The sequence below is a fragment of the Prionailurus bengalensis genome, chromosome B4, assembly GCF_016509475.1.
Source record: "Prionailurus bengalensis isolate Pbe53 chromosome B4, Fcat_Pben_1.1_paternal_pri, whole genome shotgun sequence".
NCBI classification, from domain to species: domain Eukaryota; kingdom Metazoa; phylum Chordata; class Mammalia; order Carnivora; family Felidae; genus Prionailurus; species Prionailurus bengalensis.
This window is the reverse complement of record NC_057358.1, coordinates 70,364,954-70,372,652: the sequence shown is the minus strand read 5'-3', so window position 1 is coordinate 70,372,652 and position 7,699 is coordinate 70,364,954. Positions and strand designations below refer to the sequence as shown.

General features: G+C 36.0%; 1 pseudogene; it reads left to right on the top strand.

Moving 5' to 3' along the window:
- The first annotated feature begins 537 nt into the window (after nucleotides 1–537).
- LOC122473607 lies at nucleotides 538–3,896 on the top strand (annotated as a pseudogene).
- Nucleotides 3,897–7,699: the final 3,803 nt, after the last annotated feature.

Here is a 7,699-nt window from a genome sequence, read left to right as displayed (position 1 = left end):
GATGGAGTTGTTAGCTAACGTTGTGATGATAATCATTTTACAATATATAGATATATCACATCAACACATTGTACACCTTCAACCTATACAATGCTACGTTTCAGTTATATCTCAGTAAAGCTGAAAAAAAATAGGAATACCTGAATACAAATAGATAGATAAGTAATATGTGATATATTCCTGTACTGGCAGATCATACACCCATTCAACAAGAAAAAAAATACTGTAAAAACTGTAAAAAAAACTGTAAAAAAAATAAAGTATATGGATTATCAGGTAGAACACTGAGCAGGAAGCTAGTGTCAAAGAATAATGGAAATTTTTGCTACATAGAAATTCAACTGTGAATCTATTATGAGCATAAAATTACAGTAAAAAAGTTTAAACTACTACATCAAAGTTTGAAACAAATGAGAGTAGGCTCATGTACTCCGACAGAATCAGATTACATATTACAATATGAAGTGACGTTAGAGAAAGGTGTTTGTTCAGAATTCCATGAGAAATTTAACTCTAGTAATAGGTATCTATAATGAAATGGCACTTTATCAAATTACCGCAGTGTTCACTGCCAGGTATGTAATACATATTCAATATTATAAAATCAGCTTAAATGTGGGGACTCTAACATTCCAGTGCTGAAAATATAGACGTCCCTGCCTTTGACTCCAATCCCCCTATATATATGTCTGCCACCTAGTCTGGCTTTAGATGTCAAATGCAAATATTTCAAATTTGTTAAAATGAACGTTTGCCTAATGGTGAATGTGGTAACTTTGTCACTATTCTTCCTCATCACCGATAATTAAAAACTTAACTTCTTGCAAGATGATACTTTTAAATGACTTCTTACACAACACACTTGTTATTACTTCATCACAGGACATCTTATGACTTTATGTGAGCTCCATATCCTAGCAGTTAGAGATACATAAACAGCATAAAAACCTATGTCTTATGCAGTGTTCAGCAAACTATAATTGTTCTCTCTTTGACATTTGCTTCCTATCTTCCATATCTCCAAGTCCTTGATGTGCACATTGAAAATGTCACCAATTCCTCTGAAATTAACCACATCTTCACATTTGAACCAGACAAACCTTGTTTATTTGCTCAAATCACACATATTCAGGGAATTCCAAACTACAGACAGCTCCTTAAATTTGTATTAACTGTCTAGAAAAACACATATACTCATCCTGGTAGAAACAACATTGTCTTTCGTGAGAAATGTTTTCTGGCAGGGTAGGAAGAATCCTTTAAAACAAACATGTGTTCCTATATACTGCAGAATTATTAGACTTTGGTTAGATTGTTCTTTTGTTGGAGTGGGATAGTGTATCAAAGAATGAAGTCTTTTCCAGGCAGGGCAGTAAAGAGAAAACACACTAGTGAAAAAAGATCAATCCATACTGACACTTTGATGGCAAAACAAACTTAGGATCTAACCAATCAATCTTTTTCATCATTGCACACTCAGATCTGGCCAAGACAGCAATGCAAAGAGATGTGTTCATCTTCTCTTACTTCTGATGTTATGAGGGTAGTTTGCTTTTAAGCTATTTTGTAAAGTTGGGTGCTAATTTATTCCCTAAAGAACCTAATTTACATCATGATTATTTGTTATGCTCTAAAGTCAGATAATTGTTCTCACCTTTTCCTTCCCTTAACTCAGCTTTTTAACACCTTTTCTAGAGTCTGCATAGATGATTTTGTCATTTTAAAAATACTCTTTCAGGACGCTGTCTATCCAATTTGCAAGTTAAAGTACATGAAACGTGTTACTATCAGCATTTATAGATTTGTTTTGTATTTGACTACCATAAATTTTGTCAACATTTTTTTGACACTGAATGTAGACCATCCTAGACAAATGGTAGGTGCCCTCTCTGGTCCAGAGGATTGAAAATGATAGACACACATACATGTACACATATGCCCTGTTGAAAAGTTAATCATAATAGTTACAAAGTAACTTTTCAGAATCAATTTCAATTCTCTGAAATTTTGAATTACCTATTAAACACTCTTCCTTCGCAAATAGTAATGAAAAGAAGAATGTATATACAATGTGTCTTACTTTCTATTTTTAACATTCATTGAAAAATATGGCCAAGTTCATTACCTCAAATGAAAGGAAAATTTCCATGCCATTATTTATTTTCAGAAGAACTCAATATCTACATTTAAATTCAAAACACAATAATATAGGGGTGCCTGAGTGGCTCAGTCAGTTGGGCATCTGACTTCAGCTCAGGTGATGGCCTCATGGCTCGTGAGTTCGAGCCCCACGTCAGGCTCTGTGCTGACAGCTCAAAGCCTGGAGCCTGCTGAGGATTCTGTGTACCCCTCTCTCTCTGCCCTCCCCTGCTCATACTCTTTCTCTCCTTCAAAAACCAATAAACATTAAAAAAGACAATAATATAGAACAGAATTTCATCCTTTATATTAGTATTTCTTAATATAATTTTATTGCCTTATTACCCACTTAGGATTGTCTACACATTTTTTTTTTCTTTTCTGGTTACTTACATGAAGCCATTTTTCAAGGAATATAATTCTGCATAGTATTGGCTTTGATAGAATGCATAATGTGTTCCTATCACTTATTATTACTATATTATATATTACTAATAATATTTTCATTAAATATAATATTCCTATGTAGGTAGAAATCTATTAACACTTTTTAGAGGGTTAACTATTTTTGGTGGGGGAAATAACTTGACAAACAAGATGCAGAATGTAGGATAATGAATGTGGACTAATACAGAACCCTCCCAAAAAAAGATTGAAAGAAGAAATAGTTAAAATCTGAAGAAGAAATGAATAGAAATCAAGAGAAGCAGGGTAAGGAAGACTAGAGGTAAGGAGGGAGAAATACTACAAAAAGATAGAAGATGGAAGGCTAAGCAGCAGGGCAAGGAGCCAAGAAGAAGGAAGCAGAAGGGAGGGAGCTGGAGAGCCAGTGCGAATTCCACATAGTGGAGCCCGCTGGCTCTGACCCATGCAGGGGAGGGGTTCAGAGCTCTGGGGCCAGGGTGTTAGGTCAGCTACCTTAATGCGCAGTGGGAGCAACTGCCATGCTGTGAAATCATCCAGGAGAGTGAAGTCAAGGTGTCCTGCACGCTAAGGCAGGAGAGATCTTGGTAAAGGAGACCAATGTACAGAGGGTGGAGTCGCAGGTCACAATATGTGGCGACATCCATGGACAACTCTATGACTTCAAGGAGCTGTTCAGTGTGGGTGGTAAGACCCTAAGACCAACTACCTTTTCATGAGAGAGTTTATGGAACATGATTTCTAGGCATTGAAACATTCCTCCTGCTGCTGGTACTTAATGTTTAATATAATGACCACATCACCAAGATCCTGGGGAACCACTAGAGTTGCCAGATCCCCCAAGTCTATGGCTTCTTTGCTGAGTGCCTGTGAGAATATGATTTGGTGACCGCATGGTGCTACTGCCCTGAGCTCTTTTGACTACATCAGTCTGTCAGCCATCATTAATGGCAATCTTTTGCGTGCACGGGTACTTTCTCCCTTCAATCAGACTCTAGACCAGATTCAGATGACTGACTGAAAGCAAGAGGTGCCTCATGAGGGGGCCATCAGACCCTGAAGAGAGCTTCTGGTGCTGCCTACCTATTTCATGGTAATAGGCAGCCAAGGATGTTCGCCTGATCTGCTGTGCCCACCAAATGGTGAGGGAAGGTTACAGGTGACACTTCAATAAAACTGTGCTCACTGTGCTGTTTCTACCATTCTAGGAATGTGGCAGCCATCCGGGAACTGGATGAACACATCTCTGGAAAGATTTCATTATCTTCCAGGCTGCCCCGCAAGAGACATGTGGCATCCACTCCAAGAAGCTCGTGGATAACTACTTCCTGTAACCTTTTGACCCCTCTCCCCCTCCAATTCCTCTGGCCTCAGGCCACTGTGATTCTGCCCTCTTCTCCAAAAAGAAGCTGGGCTTTGGGGCTGGGGGACCATCGGTGACTCTGCTGTCATCCTCAAAGAGGACACTTCAAGAATGAGGACTTTTCCTGGAGAGGCTTGGAGCCTCAGCTCCATGTTCCTCTTGTTTCTCCCACTTGAACCATTAATGTGCCATTTTTCTCCTTCCCCCCTTTTTTCTTTGGTTTCAGATAAAATTTTGAGGAAAAAATGTATTGAATGAGTTTTAATGAGTAGATTTAAAGGAAAATACTAAATAATAGTTCAGGAGTTATTTAAATATGGAAAACCATGAAAATGTGGCTCCAATTTAGAATACAAGTTAGAATACACTCTTCTATTTCACACTTCTTTCTGAGAAAGGTCCCTACTTTAAGGTTCCCTAGCTTGTGAATGACTCGAGAGTTAATTCCCATAAACTCTGTTATATCTCAGTCTATCAGATAAATTTATTTAATATTTATGTTGCGCTTGGAGATACATGTTTCATTCATTAACTTCATGATAAACTCTGGTGGGAAGCGATGCTCATCAGTAGAGATGAAATAAGATGTCTACAAAGTTTATATCAACTTATAGATTCCAGCCTCGAGTCTGTTCAAGTGCCCACCTCCAATGAACTTTACCCCTTCACCCACAAATTTGGTGGCCGTATTATGACATTCATCACATTCTCAGGTTTGCAGTTCATGAAAATGTGTGCACAATAAAAGAATGACTAATCTCAATACTTTTAATACAGATTTGAATGTATAGTTTTGCAGATGACGCTGCCTATGCGGTACGATATTGGTCAATCAAGATGTATGTCAGAGTTCCATGAGCAACAAGTTGGTCTCCACCTGCCCATTTTTAAAAACACAAGTGTAACATCTAGATTGTTCTTAAGGTAACTTCAATACCAAAATCCAATATTCATATCTACCTGCATCCTTTCTCAAGTTGTAGCTTTCTTCAGGTTGAGAAGCTTTGTGATTACAATGATGCCTTTTAGCTCAAGTGCAGTTTTGGGGACGATCAATGAAATTCTGCTCTGGAGCATACACTGTGACATAATGGGATTCAGTTTCTGGCTTAGTTTAGCTTTGAGTCAGGGGCTGAAGTTTTTGCAGCTTTAGTATGATGTTCACTAGTTTGCAGAACTTTGAGATCTATGCTAGAAAATAATTACACAAAAAAATAGGAAATGTACCCTATCTTTATCAAAAGAAATAAAAAAGAAAAGAAAGAAAAGAAAAAGAAATAAATGAGAATTTAACAAGGCTGGTAAGGTGACATGTATAAATATGTTATAAAAATAGTCTGTAATTAGATCCTAAGTTTTGGTTCTGGATTCAAGAGAAAAACTCTATATTAGTCTACATAAATATTGAGACAATTCAGAGAAAGGAGAGTCAGCATAAACCAAAGCAAAGAACAAGAGCTTTGGAATAAGACAACCCTAGGCTCACATCTTAACTGGGATTTTGATTTCTCCTAGGAACCTTAGTTTTTCTCTTTTTACAAAAAACTGTATTTCTTCTTACCCAGATTGGTGTCTGGCATTTTTCCTATTCTCCTATTCAGGCCAGGACAGCTCTGTTAAGGGTCTAGGTTTTCTGTAGGAGACTCAGTTCCAGCTTCTGCCTCCACACACTATGAGAGTCAGATTAAAATATTAAATTTTATATTAGTAATACCAAAACTCTAGTGCCCAAGACCTAGAGTAGGTCTCAGGTCTCCTGGAAGCAGCTAAAATATAAATGTACTTAACCTTTTTGGCTTAGATTTTTTTATTTGGCTTCTTTTTTTTGAGTAAACCTACGTAATTAAATTGTTTGTAATTTAAATCTTCTACTCATGGTTTTCTTTATGTGTTTGTGGAAGAAAGCTGAGTATCTGGTTAACTTAATTTTCCATACTGCCAGCATCTTCTGTAAGAGACATTTTGAGGCCTCTGTATTCCTGGTTGTACTTCTCTGCCTTTAAAATATTACTGCTGTCTGTTTTGTGCTAAACCTAAAATAGGCAGTTTTGTGATGAATGGATGTAAAAAACTAGAATCTGTCTGGTTTTAAGTGAATGAACCCATTGCTAGGAAAATACATTGAGGTAGTATCTGGACTCAAATATTATTAACAAATTGCTAAATAATGCACTATATAATGAGCTATATTTTATTGAACAATGAGCCTAAACAACTTACTTCAGAATATTAACAAGGAAATGTATGTTTCTTAAACTAAATATTGTCTGGTATGATGATAATTTATATGATGAACATTGAAGATGAAGGATATTTAAAAATTTTTTCATAACTAAAATCAACTTTTAGAAAACAATATTTTATGATGGGAATATGAGAACATGGATCAGAAAATGCAAAATCAAAAATATATATTTCTAATGATTTTATAATTAATTTTGTTACTGTATAATATAGTCTATTAAAATTAAAACAAAAAATATTCTCTCCTGGAAAATTCAACACTATAAAAGTGTCAAATTAGCCCTTCTCTAAATGGGGTATTAATTTCAAAGAAATTTTTCTAATTGTATCTCCTTGATTTTTGTCTGCATCGATTCACTTTTATCTGTATTTAATCCCTGCCAACAACATCTAGTTGAAAATGAAAAGACAATGTCTTCTGTTTCACAAACAATAGTGAGCTTGATTTATTAACAAATTGACCAATCATTCTCTTCTGAGATTTATATGGTTTCAGGTCTCATATTTAGGTCTTTAATTCATTTTTACCAACATGACTGGTTGGTAGTCACAGAACTGGCTACTGCTGCTGGATCAATATGTTGTACTAATTACTTATGAGACTCAGCTCTGATGTTGTTAGTAGCAACACAACTTAGTGAAATCTGTACATCCTATTTTTTTACTTTTACTCAAACCTCACAAATTATAGAAGCTGTTCTTTTCATAACAACTGGGATCAAAATGATCTGAATGTCTAAATAGTATCATTACAGCTTTAGGGAAGTGGTTTTGTACACTGTCTACAAACTTGTGACACTGTTTAATGTCTAAGTATGAAATTATCCTTTGAATGGAGAACCTGTAGAAGATTGCTGAAACTCAAAAATCTATACTACCTCCCTGGTCCAGGTTATTTATATAGATTGATCAAGTAATTGAAAATATTTTCAGAGGTGCGCTTGGGTGGCTCAGTCAGTTAAGCATCTGACTTCAGCTCAGGTCGTGATCTCACGTTACTGAGTTCAAGCCCCACATTGGGCTTTTTGTGTACAGAGCTCTCTTGGGATCCTCTCTCTCTCTCTCTCTCTCTCTGATCCTCCTTCACTCATGCTCTCTCTCCCTCTCTCAAAAATAAACATTAAAAAAATAAAACAAAGAGAAATTATTTTCAGATAACCACAACATTTGACATCATAAAGACTTGACTTCAGAGTAATACACATAATTAAAAAAAAATAATACACTATTTGTGACTTTGTGCAAAATTATTAGCAGTGGAAGATTTTAAGTTTAACTTGCAAGATATATATTCTCCCATCAAAACCTCAACATAATAAAGGTCATATATAAAACACCGACAGCTAACATCATACTCATTGGTGAAAAATGAGAGCTTTCCCTCTAAGGTCAGAAATAAGACAAGGATGCCCACTCATCACTTTCAACATAATTCAACATAATACTAGAAGTCCTAACCACAGCAATCTGACAAGAAAAAGAAATGAGGCATCCATATTGGTAAAGAAGGAGTTAAACACTATTTGCAGA